Here is a 15,758-nt window from a genome sequence, read left to right as displayed (position 1 = left end):
TGTATTGCCAATTGACTTCAGCCTTTTGGGTTCTTCAGTAACTGTCAGGTACTCTGAGTAAATATCAATTTACTCAAAGTCCACTGATTGGACTAGGCAGAAGTTAAGCATGCCCCCTCTCCCACCCAACATTGATGTCAGGTGGTAGCTTACAAGGAAAGCAAGCCTTCGTCGAAATTTTCCAAATGTGTTAATTTTTATCTGCAAGTGGGCAAAAAAAGTTATAACCTGCGCATGTAAGGTTAAGGAAATCCTCACTCTCTGTCCTGAAGCATGCCTAAAGCATCTTGTAGGAGAGGCTCACTCTGAGGTGGGTGCAGCAGTATCCAAACAGCAGAATCACTCAACCTTCTATTCAGGTCTGTCAGTAGATGCCTCCAAGAATTGAATAGAAGATGGACCTAGAGATGATCACACTAAGTGAAGTAAGCCAGACAGAGAAAGACAAGTATCATATGATATCACTAATATGTGGAATCTTAAAAAAAAAGATACAAATGAACTGATTTATAAAACAGAAACAGACTGACAGACATAAAAAACAAACTTACGGTTACCAAAGAGGAAAGGGGGGTGGGGAGGGATAAATTAAAAGTTTGGGATTAGCAGATATAAACTACTATATACAAAATAGATAAACAACAGGGCTTACTGTATAGCACAGGGAACTGTGTTCACTATCTTGTAATAAACTATAATGGAAAAGAATCTGAAAAAGAATATATATATATATATATATATATATATATACACGTGTATGTGTGTGTGTGTGTATGTGTATATATATATATATATATAAAAAAAATACATATATATGTAACTGAATCACTTTGTTGCACACCAGAAACTAACACAACACTGTAAATCAACTATAAATAAATAAAAAACAAAATTAAATAAAAAACAAAAATAAAAGAATAAAGAAAACAATAGACACTATTTTAAAAAATTGAATAGAAGGCACTGGGGAGAAGTAGATAACACAGAACCATATAGAATTTAGACTGAGAAGGTAGTAGGCTGCTGGGCTTTCTAGCAATTTATTCACCATATATTGGACCTACTGAGTGTCTCCTATGTGTCAAGCGCTGTTCTCAGCACTGGATATAGACCTATGGTGGGTAAAGTCAAGAAAAATTCCTACTTTCATAGAGCTTACTCTCTGGTTAGGTGTTCTCATACCTCATTCTCACAAGAGTGACAGGGCTGTGAAGTCTTTCTAGCCAGCCATATATCTGGGACATCATTTATTTCACCAATGAAAATGTATTTCTAACATCCCTTATGCTAATTAATGAACCTTCTGGTATAAATTTCAATAAAGATCCTTGAAATGCTCAAGTAGCCACCTGGGGAGTATGGATTCCTGATTAGGGCACTTCAGATGATAACTAACCACCTCTGGAGTGTGAATTCCTAATAGGGTAACTCTAATGATAACTAACCTCCCCTAGAGTGTAGATTAAAGTTAATTTACACACAAGTACATTACACTGTTTATAAGGAAGTATTTTAAAATAAATTATTACAGAGGCAATATGACAACATGGCAGGAAGTACGGTTGCTCAGAACTCCCAAGTTTCACATAGAGATCTTTTTTTTTTTTGGCTGTGCCGCAAGGGTTGCAGGATCTTAGTTCTCCCACCAGGGATTGAACCTGGGCCCAAGGCAGTGAAAGCACAGAGTCCTAACCACTGGAACGCCAGGGAATTCCCCACATAGAGATTTTAAAATCCTGATGCACACTACCTCCCTAGGACTCCCAGATCCTTCCCAAGATCCAGCAACTACAGGGACAACAAAAGGCATCAGGACCCCCCCCCCCAGGCCCCTCCTACTGTCACATGGTTTCTATCCATTCTGAATGACGAGTGCCCATATCATTCCAATCACTGAATTTTTTATTATTATTATTTTTTTTTTTTTACGCGGGCCTCTCACTGCCGTGGCCTCTCCCGTTGCGGAGGACAGGCTCTGGACACGCAGGCTCAGCGGCCATGGCTCACGGGCCCAGCCGCTCCACGGCATGTGGGATCTTCCCGGATCGGGGCACGAACCCGTGCCCCCTGCATCGGCAGGCGGACTCTCAACCACTGCGCCACCAGGGAAGCCCAGGCAGGTGGATTCTTAACCACTGCGCCACCAGGGAAGTTCCAGGAGAAGGAGAATTTATTGTCTTTACTTCTGCCAGACATTGTTCTAAGAATTATATGTGGATTAACTCATTTAATTCTCCCAACCCTATGAGGTAGTAATTTGTAAAATCCCAGCGCAGAGATGCAAAACGGCCCTCTCCAGAGTCCTGAGGCTCCTCTGGTTAAGTGAGCTAAGGCAGAAGAGGAAATTCTCGTTGCTTTTTCTCTCGAATCCATGTGGATATCTGGCCAGGCTGGGTCTCCTTACCTGGCCTGTGGCATAGCAGTCAGGGCACATACTGCCTGCCCAGGGGGGTACCATGCTGAAATGAGGAGCATCCTCTCCTCTGACCAGTTTCTAATATTGTGAGTTATCAAATAAGCTGTGCTGTTCGTATAACACTAGAGCTAATGATGAACACTAGATCCTAAGATGATTTCCTTTGTGTTTTATAAAATATGAGAGTAGGTTTGTTGGTTTGTTTAGTGGAGTTAAGTGGTTTCAGAAGATCCACTCCCAAATTGTAGTCCAAGTTCCCATATGCTGACTTTCAATCATTTGCCAAAAGCTTTGCCAGTCCTTTAGTTTATCGGTCAGCAAAACGACTGTGTGGGGACTTCCCTGGTGGTGCAGTGGTTAAGAATCCACCTGCCAGTGCAGGGCACACGGGTTCGAGCCCTGGTCGGGGAAGATCCCACATGCCACGGAGCAACAAAGCCCATGCGCCACAACTACTGAGCCCACGTGCCACAACTACTGAAGCCCGCACACCTAGAGCCCGTGCTCCGCAACAAGAGAAGCCACCGCAATGAGAAGCCTGCGCACCACAAAGAAGAGTAGCCCCCGCTCGCCGCAACTAGAGAAAGCCCACATGCAGCAACGAAGACCCAATGCAGCCAAAAAAACAAAAAAAATGGTTGTGTGTTTCACGAATGGTGTGCGTTTCACGTCTGTTAGCATCTCTGAGAACTTTCAGTGAACCTAGTCACTTCTGTCATCAACTTCTCCAGGCCACTGATATGGAAGTTAACTTTAAGTAACAAAAGTTAGTTGACCCACAACAAATTATGCATTTTAGCATTTGTAAAGCATGTCATGTCTTCTCTCCATTGCCTCCCAAGCAGCGCTTTACATTGCTGGCATATCAATGACAGATCTCTTCAAGCTCACATCAATGAAAGGTCTTCAAAATGCTTCCCGCCCCAGAATTCTTGGCTATCAAGATCCACATGGGCAGAAAGAGTTTTGATCATTTCCAGCCTTCCAGCAAACAGATCAAGTATGTCATAATTTGGTATTTTTATTTATTCAGAAAATACTGACTGAACACCTACTATGTGCCAGGATTTGTAGAGTCTCTGGCAGAGAATTCAGAAATCTTCTGCCGGTTGGAAAGGAGATGGAGGAAGCCTAGAAAAAGGAGAGAGGCAATTCCTAGAGGCACAGGGAGGCTGTGGAGAGAGCAGGGCATTCGCACAGACTCCCTCAGCTAGAGAAAACGTCTGTGAAAAGACCAGACACAATGCAGGTTCTGTCTCAAATATTTGAATCTATTCCATCTACACCATTTGGCTGGCAGGAAGTCCCTGCTCTCTGTGGATTTACTAACGGGAGACACAAACCTCTGACATAATGAAGTGGCAGGAGGCATGCTTTACTCCAACTTCCCTTGAAGGGAGAATAGTGGCTAAAGTTTCTTCTGTTAATCCCAGGGCACACATTTTCGTGTGGGTGCACTTGCTGGTACACAATTATCTGTTAAATCCAACAGGCTTCAGCTCTGTAAGATACAGAAAATTAACTCATTGGTATTTTCAAACAATAAGAAAAAGGAGGCGTAGCAGCGAAGTTTGGACACTGGGCCCTTTCTTAGAATGAGACAGAGTCTGATCTCTTAGAGGAGAAGCTTTGCTTGTACTGTTTTCTTGCCCTGGTCTGCTCCATCCTTGCACATTTCTGACAACTACACAAGCTACAGGCTGAACTCAGTTCCCTTGATCATATTTAGCTATCAGCGAATCTGGGGAAAACTCTAGATTTTAGAAGGTTAAATCAGACAATAATTCAGAAAGTTTGCTTTTAAGGAGAGGCAACATAATTATTGCTCTGAAGAAAATTTTCATGCAGTCCACAGATAATTAGCTACAAAACCTAAATTAGATGCAGTACTTGCTACATCGACTTTCTGTAACCTAGAAAAAAAAAGATTCCTCAGCAAAGCCCACAACATTGTAATGAAAAAAGCCATCTACTAAGCCTGGCCTGATTGACTTGGTCAAATGGTATATAAATTAAATCCATCTGAAGAATCTGATCTCCAAATGGGATTTTCATTTCCATAAGACTGCAGTTTAAAAATGTATGTGAAGTAAGAAAGAATAAAATCATTTCCCCCCACGCCTGGTGAACTTGGCAGCCCACGTGGAAAATGAGCCAGCTCTTCCCCTGCTGAACAAATCCATTCAAAAGGATTTCATAGTTTTCCTTCCTTATCCTTTGGAATGTGGAAGCCATTTTCCAGTGGGTTTAAAAAAAAAAATTCTGAATTTAACCCTTTGAGAGAAGATATTCATTCACTTTTTTTATTTCTCTAAGGGAATGGAGAATAATGCAATGGAGTTTTTGTTTGGTTTTTTTTGGTCTTTTTTTTTTTTTAGCGCAAATGCTATAGGCAGAAAGTTGATTCAACCTTATTTAATGAGGATCCAAGGGAAATAGTTGTGCCTAATATAGTGCAAAATTCTGTAACTGAACTAATGTGATTTTGCAGCCATCTGCCAGGGAAATACAAATGCAGGTAGATTAAATGATACAGAAAACTTTTTTTTTTTTTTGCTTTGGTATTGCAAAATTAAATAAGCTAATTAAAAACACCATTTGAAAAAAAAAACACCAGTTGATGCAGCCATTATGGAAGACAATATGCACGTTCCTCAAAAAACTAAAAATAGAGTTTCCATATGATTCTGTAATCCCACTCCTGGGCATATATCCAGAGAAAACCATAATTCGAAAAGATACAGGCACCCCAATGTTCATAGCAGCACTATTTACAATAGCCAAGACATGGAACCAACCTAAATGTCCTTCGACAGATGAACGGATAAAGAAGATGTGGTACATATATACAGTGGAATATTAGCCATTTAAAAGAATGAAATAATGCCATTTGCAGCAATATGGATGGACCTAGAAATTATACTAAACGAAATAAGTCAGAAAGAGAGACAACTGCCATATGATATTACTTACATGTGGAATCTAAAATATGACACAAAGGAACATATCCATGAAACAAAAACAGACTCACAAATATAGAGAACAGACTTGTGGTTGCCAAAGGGGAGGGAGTGTGGGGGAGGGATGGATTGGGAGTTTGGGGTTAGCAGATGCAAACTATTATATATAGAATGGATAAACAACAAGGTCTTACTGTACAGCACAGGGAACTATATTCAATATCCTATGATAAACCATAACGGAAAATAATGTGAAAAAGAATATATGTATGTAAAACTGAGTCATTTTGCTATAGTACAGCAGAAATTAAATACAACATTGTAAATCAACTATACTTCAATAAAATTTAAAAAAAAATCTTCAGTTGAAGACTGCTAGCTTTTGTAGTCAAGTTGGATTCTTTCTGGAGTGTCATTCTTCCCTTGTCTAGTTTATCGCCTATCCTAAGCCCAACTCTATTCCAGGTAGAAAAGATAAATACATATTTGCTTATATATGCATAAAATACATCTTCCAGAAGAGAAACACACACACACAAAAAAAAAAAACTTGGTAATTTTTGCATATTTTATATTTTCTTTTTCTGTATTGATCAAGACAACTTGTACACTGGGACTCACAAAATGAAGCCAGCCTCCGTGGCCTGGCCCACATCACAAATTTCAACCTAAATCAGCCTGTGTTTATGGGAAACACCTGTCAAGATACTGAACCTAACCAATCAAAATCCTCTAACTCAGCTTTCACTAGCTTACCTGACCATAGAAAATAGGACGGCTGGCCTTATTAGGAAATCCCCCACCTCCTAGCCCATCATGCCCTATTTCCACGTTACCTCTTCTAATACTCTGTAAAACTCGCTCCTGCCCCAGATCTTAGGCCACTGCTCCTGAGGCACTGGACTCCCCCAATCCATGGAATATTTCCCTTAAATAAAGGACATCAAACTTGCTACTAAATTGTTCTAGTTTTGTCATTTGACTAGTATAGGTAATTCATTCACGTTAATCCAAACTGAGAAAGGATATACAGGAAAAGTCTTTCTATCCCTAACCCCTAGCTGCCCAATCTTTCCTTTCCAAAACAACTAATGTTGTAAGTTTGTTTTGATTTTGTTTTTGTTGCAGTAAGGAGTGTAACTCTTTCTGAGACATTTTATGGATATTTAGGTAACTACATATATGTATTCTCTAAATCCTAATCTTTATTTTTATACAAAGGGTAGCATAGCAAAATATGAATCTGTGCCATACCTTTTTTTAACTCAAAATATACATTTGACAAAGGAGCAAAATCTGTAACAACTGGATATCCACATCCAAAAAGAAAAAAAAAAATGAATCTAGACACAGACTTTACACCCTTCACAAAAGTTAACTCAAAATGGATCATAGGGCTTCCCTGGTGGTGCAGTGGTTGGGAGTCCGCCTGCCTATACAGGGAACACGGGTTCGTGCCCTGGTCCGGGAGGATCCCACATGCCGCGGAGCAGCTGGGCCCGTGAGCCATGGCCGCTGAGCCTGCGCGTCCAGAGCCTGTGCTCCACAGCGGGAGAGGCCGCAGCGGTGGGAGGCCCGCGTATCGCAAAAAAAAAAAAAAGAAAAAAAGGATCATAGACCTAAATGTAAAATGTAAAAAGTATACAACTCCTAGAAAACAGATTAGGAGAAAACCTAGATAACCCTGAGTATGGTGGATGCCTTTTTAAATATAACACCAGAGGAATTCCCTGGTGGTCCAGTGGTTAGGACTCTGCATGTTCACTGCCAAGGGCACGGGTTCAATCCCTGGTCAGGGAATTAAGATCCCACAAGCTGTGCATCACAGCCAAAAAAATAAAAGAAAGAAAAGAAAGAAAGAAAAAACGATAACACCAGAAGCATGATCCATAAAAGAAACAATTGATGAGCTATTTTTTATTAAAATTAAAAACTTCTGCTCAGTGAAGGACATTGTCAAAAGAATGAAAAGACAAGCCACAGACTGGGAGAAAATATTTGTAAAAGACATATCTGATGATGGACTGTTATCCAAAATATACAAAGATCTCTTAAAACTCAACAATAATTGAGTATCGTGAACATATATTTGGTCTTTGCCCCCAGTTCCTAACACAGAACTCCTAAAACCCTAGGAATTTTCTGAGTAATAGGAGTATCTTTTTATTCATAACCAGCCCCTTCCATCACAATGGATTTATGCTAATGAGGTGGCTCATGGTGGGGCCCTTAGATAACCTAGACCTAATGATTAGAGGGTCAGAGCTCTCAGCTCCACCCACCAACCTCAGGAGGCTGGACATTGAGCTCTAAGAGAGTTGGTGAACCCATTAAAGTACTAGGAGGGTGGTATATACAGAGTGGGTGTGAAAGCTTCTTGATTCCTCCTACCCCCATACTTTGTCCTGTGAATCTCTCCATTTGACTCTTCATGAGTTGCATCCTTTATCCTAAATATAATTAAAATGCTTTCCTGAGTTTTGTGAGCCATTGTAGCAAATTATTGAACATGAGAGTGGCTCATGAGAACCCGTGAATTTGTAGTTGGTCAGGCAAAACTGTATGTAGCCTGGGTATGTCATTTGCAGTTGGCATCTGAAGTGGGACAGTCTTTTGAGCCTGAGCCCTTTAACTTGTGGGATCTGATGCTAACTCCAGGTAGACATTGCCAGATGAATGGAATCGTTGGATACCACGTTGGTGGCAGAGAATTGGAGAATTGATGGTGTTGGAAAAGACATCATATATTTGGTGTCTCGGGGGGGGGGGAAGCCTCGCAATAAGAAAATGAACAAACAACCTGATTAAAAATGCACTGGATGGGAATTCCCTGGTTGTCCAGTGGTTAGGACTCAGTGCTTTCAGTGCTGGAGCCTGGGTTCAATCGCTGGTTGGGGAAACAAGATCCCGCAAGTCGTGTGGCAAGGCACCCCCCAAAAAAGATTTTTTAAATGCACAGGACTTGAACAGAGAAGATATACAGATGGCAAGTAAGTATATGAAAAGATGCTCAACATTATATATTATTAGGGAATTACAAATTAAAACAATAAGATATCACTACACACCTATTAGAATGGTGAAAATCCAAAACACTGATAATACCAAATGCTGGCGAGGAGCCACAGGAACCGCAGGAACTCTCATTCTTTGCTGGCTTAAGGCAAAATGCCACTTTGGAAGACAGTTTGGCAGTCTCTTACAAAACTGAACATACTCTCACCATGCAATCCAGCAATTGTGTTTCTTGGTATTTACCCAAGTGTGCTGAAGAGTTATGTCTACACAAAAACTTGCATACACATGTTTATAGCAGCGTTATTCATAGTTACCAAAACTTGGAAACAACCAAGATGTTCTTCAGCAGGTGAACAGATACACAAACTTTTTTTTTTTTTTTGTGGTACGCGGGCCCCTCAGTGTTGTGGCCTCTCCCGTTGAGGAGCACAGGCTCCAGACACGCAGGCTCAGCAGCCATGGCTCACGGGCACAGCCACTCCGCGGCATGTGGGATCTTCCCGGACCGGGGCACGAACCCGTGTCCCCTGCATCGGCAGGCAGACTCTCAACCACTGCGCCACCAGGGAAGCCCTGTTTTTTTTTTTTAATGAGGTTAATCTTACACCTGGTGACTCTTTCAAAATGATTCATATTATTTTTCCTGAACTGACACAAAATTTTGAACAGGTCATGAAACCTAATATTTATTAGGCAAGGAGAACTACTGGAGCGCTGGTGACCCAGGAGAACAGCTCACAGTTAGGCTGAAAAAGGAGCAGGTGTGAGCCAGAGAGTGTGCAGCACTTTGTGGGACCTTAAGGGATTTTGGTCTTTGGTCCATAAACAATGGAAACCCTTTGAAGGGTTTTGGGCTGTTTTTACTTATACCACTTCTGACACCACTTCTGTCTTTTCCAACATCATGACTCCAACTCTTTGATGCCAACTAGATGTGCAAGAATTCAATTCAATTCTGACACGATCTACCCGGAGTTAGCGTCAGACCCCACAGGTTAAAGGGCTCAGTCCCACAAGACTGCTCTCACCTCAGATGCCAACTGCAAGTCCAGAACACTCTTACTTCTGAATGACCGACTATAATTTGGGGGTTCCCAGAACCATCTCCTCAGATTTAGAAATTGGCTAGACTGACTCACACAGCTGAGGAAATTGCTTTACCTGCTGTTACTGGTTTATTATAAAAGACAGAACTCAAGAACAGCCAGTGGAAAAGATGCGTAGGGCAGGGTATGGGGGAAGAGGCTCGAAGCTTCCATGACCTTTCTGGGTGGGTGGGCCATCCTCCCAGTACCTTGATGTGTTCACCAACTAGGAGCTCTCCAAACTCCATTATTTAGAGGATTTTATGGAGGTTTCATTATACAGGAACAAATGGTTAAATCATTGGTCATTGGTGATTGGACTTGGTGACTGGTCTCAACCCCCAGCCCCTCTCCCCTCTCCAGAGGTCGGGTGTGGAGGGTGTGTGTGAAAGTTCCAACCCTCTAATCACATGGTTTGGTCTTTCCTGGTGAACAGTCCCTAGCCTAGAGCTATCTAGGTGTCCCCAGACACCAGTCACCTCAATAGAATACAAAAGATTTTCTTATCACTTCAGAGATTCCAAGGGTTTTAGGAGCTATATGCCAGGAACCAGGGACAGAGACTAAATCTTTATTATTACTATTTTTGGCCATGCGGCTTGCGGGATCTTAGTTCCCCTACCAGAGATTGTGCTCCCTGCAGTGGAAGCACAGAGTCCTAACCACTGGACTATGAGGGAATTCCCTAAATCTTTATTATTTATGATACTACAGATTTTAAGTGGAAGGATGTGCTCAAGTTTCCATTTTTGTGCAGGGGGAAAATGGATTGGGGGGAGATAAAAAGTTAGTGTTGATGGTAGTTTGATCTGGGAGATGGAGGAAGAGATGAAGAGAAGAGCATACACTTGAGGAATACGAAGGTCCAACAGCAGGACTGGGAGGCAGATGTCGGGGGTAAGGCAGGAAGAGCCATGACTGCGATAGCTCCTTGGGGTCCGTCTGCGCAGCTGCACAGAGAGTGACGCCAATCATGAGCTAAGAACTGGAGGAGGACTACGTTTAGAGTGAAAGTGTGTGAACTCAGTTTTCAGCACGTTGTATTAAAGGTGCTTTTGAGACATTCAAGTGGAGATGTCAAACATGCAGCTGGAGATATTCATCTGAGACAATGATGTGCTTCCAGATATTTCTGTCTAGGGCTAGTCCCGATATCACGGGGGACAGAATATAAAGTGAGAAAAGCTGGAGGCTGAAGCCTGGGTTGATAATGTAGTTTATGAACTTGACCAAATTCTCTTCCACTCATCATTTGGTTCCTAATAGGTACTGAATAAATGTTTGAAGAATAGAATCTTTTAATATTTTCAATGGTTATTTGGACCTCATCCTGGGCTGCTCATAAGAGCAAGTAAAACATTGGTTGGTGTGTCTCCCTCCCTAGTTCCCTCTCAGTTACACATTTTTTAGGGAGTGGAAAGGAGACAACACTAAGAATCATTTCTTTGGTGTCTGGTTGTAGCACAATAGAAAAGAACTCTAACCACCACCGTCTCACCAAACCTCGCTTCCATTTCCTCTGGAAATCCTTTCCTTGTGTTCCCCATCCCATAGAAGAAAATCCCATCTTTGTATCTCCCTATATGAAAGATACACTTTCACGGCAGCAACACCCATCATTCCATTAGAGCATCGAGTGTTTCTTTGTTTCCCTGCAAGACTGTGAGCTCTTTCAAGGCAGATATGTTGTCAGAATCCACCTTTGTATCTCTAGCACATTGCTTAGCTCAAAGTAGGAAGTGCTCAATACATTTTTTAAATCAAAACTTTACTTTTTAGTGCTGTTTTAGGCTCACAGCAAAGTGAAGCAGAGTACAGAGTTCTCATATACCTCTATCCCTACACACACATACCTTCTCCCCCTATCCAGCACCAGAGTGGTACATTCGTTACAACTGATGAACCTATACTGACACATCAGAATCACCCAAAGTCCATAGTGCATGTTAGGGTTCACTTTTGGTGTTGTACATTCTATGGTTTGGACAAATGTATAATGACATCCATCATTATAGTATCACACAGAAGAGTTTCCTGCCCTAAAAATCCTCTGTGCTCTGCCTATTCTTCCCTCCCGCCCTCTAACCCCTGGAAACCACTAATTTTTTTACTGTCTCCATAGTCTTGCCTTTTCCAGAAAGTCATACAGTTGAAATCATACACTATGGAGCCTTTCCAAAATGGCTTCTTTCATGAAGTAGTATGCATTTAAGGCTCTTCCTTCTCTTTTCATGGCCTGATTGCCCATTACTTTTTAGTGCTCAATAATATTCCATTGTCTGGAGGTACCACAATTTATTTATCCATTCACCTCCTGAAGGACCAACTTGGCTTCCAAGTTTCGGCAATTATGAATAGAGCTGAGATAAACTTGTGTTCATGTTTTCTGTGTGAACACAAATTTTCAGTTCATTTGGGTAAATACCAAAGAGTGTGATTGCTGGATTGTACGCTAAGAGTATGTTTAGTTTTCTAAGAAACTGCCAAGCTATCTTCCAAAGTGGTTGTACAATTTTGCATTCCCATCAGCGATGAATGAGAGTTGCTGTAGCACTACTACACACCTATTAAAACAGCCAAAACATCTTTAAAAAGTTTTAAAATTTTCTACCTAAATGGATAGATTATATTTATTGGTAAGGTGCTGTGAAAAACCTCAGAGCTAAGAATTACTCTGGGGTTTCCCTTTAGGAAAGCCCCAAACTCAAACTTCTAAAACTCTGTGAAAATTAGATTAGAACTAAAATGTAGGGGCTTCCCTGGTGGTGCAGTGGTTAAGAATCTGCCTGCCAATGTAGGGGACACGGGTTGGAACCCTGGTCCAGGAAGATCCTACTTGCTGCGGAGCAACTAAACCCATACACCACAACTACTGAGCCTGTGCTCCAGAGCCCATGAGTCACAACTACTGAAGCCCACACGCCTAGAGCCCGTGCTCCACAACAAGAGAAGCCACCGCAGTGAGAAGCCCACACACTGGAACGAAGAGCAGCCCCTGCTTGACACAACTAGAGAAAGCCCACCGCAGCAACGAAAACCCAACACAGCCAAAAATAAATAAATAAAATAAATAAATTTATTTTAAAAAAAAGAAATAAAGAAATAAAATGTAGATTTAATTTATCTGGTTCCAATTAGTTTATAAAAAGTATTCTCTATATTTTTATGAAAAGCGTAACATTGGCAGATTAATAAGAACAAGAAAGAAGTAGTTACCGGGTGTACCTGCATGTTGATTAGGAGGGAAATCTAAATGAAGAAGTTGATTAAAAATTTAAAGAAACACTTCAGGAAGTTTTTAGCTCTTTGCTGATTAAAATAAATGACAATAATTTGTTGCTCTATATCATTTTGGAAGAGATAGGACATTAGGTCATTAATATCTGCCTGTTTGTAAGATAAACCCAAGTCGTAAGTTACATCTACAATGCTGTCCTTATTCACTGGAAATGCCCTTTAATATCCTACTAAGAAACCTCCTATCCAATTACTTAAGAACACTTCAACTTCATAAATTGTGAGCTGTTTGGACAGGTTGATTCAATTAAGAGTATACCCCCCCCCAAAAAAAATCCATGTAACTATTGTTATAAAATTCTTTAAAATTATGCAAAAGCCATATGATCTTCCTGAGGTAAGACTGAAACACAAACAGAGCTGTTTTCTTTCTACTGTGTGTTATTAAGTTTAATTGCTTCATTCTCATGATTGCTTTTGAAAGAGAAGAAATCAATCAAGCTTTCACTGAAAGTGGATACCACTGCATTATGTATGAGGTTGGCAAGGGAAAAGAGACCTGTGACCTAAAAGGAAATCAGGATCTAAAGCACTTACACATGTGAGGCTCTTATGCGTCCAAGTCTCCTTTGTCAAGAGGCATGCTGCCCTTGAACATGAACTTCAACATTATTCACTTAATATAAGTTTCTTAAGTTTATTTTTTAAGATCAGGCAGGCCCTTGAATGTGAAGAGGATGCTACTGATATATAAAAGAAAATATAAAGACACACTTTCCCCAGGAGTGTTGAAAGGGTTCTGTCTACACTGCTTTCTTAAATCCCTTGGGAATTTACAGCATTGTTTTTGAGGTGACAAAGCAGGATTAGAGGTGGTGATGATGGAAGAAAATGTGCCTGTGTCTGAATCCCTTGGTCCCCTGGGGGGAAGCCTTTGGTCTCCCTGGCACCAGTGTACAACAAACTGAGTGAGTTGGCCTAGATTCTTCATTTAAACACAATTATTTCACATCTGAAAAATTTTTAAAGATATGTGCAATTTATTTATTTATTTATATTTATTTAATTTTTAATTTTTTGGCTGCACCCCAAGGCATGTGGGATCTTAGTTCCCTGACCAGGGATCAAACCCATGCCCCCTGCATTGAAAGGTGGAGTAATAACCACTGGACCGCTGGGGAAGTCCCTTGTACCTGAATGTTTTAAGTGAGATGCTAGGGGTAGAAAAATAACCCTTGTGTTTCTCCCCTCATTTCTGAATCTGTCTACACATTGAGTTTATTTCCCTGCTATAACAAGAGGTCACCACTAGGAATCGCTGAACATTCACAGTGATTGACTGATTGATTTGGTATATACATCTAACATATACTTATATATATATAACATTCACAGAGTTTTCCTTTTTAAATTTTCTTTTGAATTTTATTTTTTTATACAGCAGGTTCTTATTAGTCATCAATTTTATACACATCAGTGTATACATGTCAATCCCAATCTCCCAGTTCATCCCACCACCACTGCCCCCACCCCGCCACTTTCCCCCCTTGGTGTCCATACATTTGTTCTCTACAACTGTGTCTCAATTTCTGCCCTGCAAACCGGTTCACGTTATAACCCATGTTACCTTCCACCATAGTTCCAGAGCAATTTCTCACATTGAAAGCCTTCTCATCCAACCTGCCAGCAAGATTGTGCTTTATTAATGTTAATTTGTTTGTTATCTTTGTAGGCAAGATGCAACAGGCTGGAGAAACAGCTAGCAAAGATAGGATATCTTAGTTGGGAAGAAATCTTAGGAGGTAGAATAAGAATTTGGTTGGCTTCCCTGGTGGCGCAGTGGTTCAGAGTCCGCCTGCCAATGCAGGGGATACGGGATCGTGCCCCGGTCCGGGAAGATGCCACATGCCGCGGAGTGGCTGGGCCCGTGAGCCATGGCCGCTGAGCCTGTGTGTCCGTAGCCTGTTCTCCGCAACAGGAGAGGCCACAACAGTGAGAGGCCTGCGTACCGGGGAAAAAAAAAAAAAAAAAAAAAAAGAATTTGGTAGAGAAAGTGTCTTTTAATGGTCTTCTCTCTAGAAAAATCACATAGACTTCTGCTCTGACAGAGATTTGATTCTCTAATCATTATAGTTCCATTGAACCTAGATATCATTAACAACTTAAAAGCCATGTTTCTAAAAAAAAGCCATGTTTCTACAAAAAGGCAGGCATTCTCTTCGTAAGTTTCTAGTTTCTCTTTTATTAAGAAACATTTTAGTCTATCAAATGGTTGAACTTGGAGCCGGGCTTCCAGAACACACAGCCCTTCTTTCGCAGCCCTTGGGAGGATGGAGAGGGGGCAAAGGGAACTAATAGTTTTTGAGCTTCTCCTTAGAGCCAGGTACAGGACTGGGGAATTTCCCAACTTCTTTTACATATAGAAGAGGAAACTTTGGGGAAGTTATGATGTCTGAGGATGGGCAGATGGTTGGGTAAACCGTAAGCAGTGACCACAGTCTGGTTCATGCCACCATCCCCAGTACCTTGCTGAACAAGGGATCCCTGGTAGGAAGGGAGAAAGGCAGGGTTCACTGTCATTCAACTAGAGCAAGTAGTTGTGGGTGTCCTCTTCGTTTGGGCAGTGCTAACAGAGTGTCCCTCTGTGCCGTAACTATGTCTTATACATCCTATACAACATGCAGCACAACGCTGGAAATACGGTGGATCCTCAAAGGAGGTTTACTTATTTATTTATTTATGGCTGGCTTTGGTTCTTCTTTGCAGTGCGCGGGCTTCTCTTGCAGTGGCTTCTCTTGCTGCAGAGCACGGGCTCTAGGTGTGTGGGCTTCAGTAGTTGTGGCACACGGGCACAGTAGTTGTGGCTCGCGGGCTCTAGAGTTCAGGCTCAGTAGTTGTGGCGCATGGGCTTAGCTGCTCTGTGGCATGTGGGATCTTCCCGGACCAGGGCTCAAACCCATGTCCCCTGCATTGGCAGGCAGATTCTTAACCACTGTGCCACCAGGGAAGCCCAAAGGAGGTTTTTAGAATTAATTCCATCAT

Source organism: Leucopleurus acutus (assembly GCF_964270905.1).
Source record: "Leucopleurus acutus genome assembly, chromosome: 11".
In the NCBI taxonomy this organism is placed as follows: domain Eukaryota; kingdom Metazoa; phylum Chordata; class Mammalia; order Artiodactyla; family Delphinidae; genus Leucopleurus; species Leucopleurus acutus.
The sequence above is the reverse complement of the archived record's forward strand: the minus strand, read 5'-3'. Positions refer to the sequence as shown.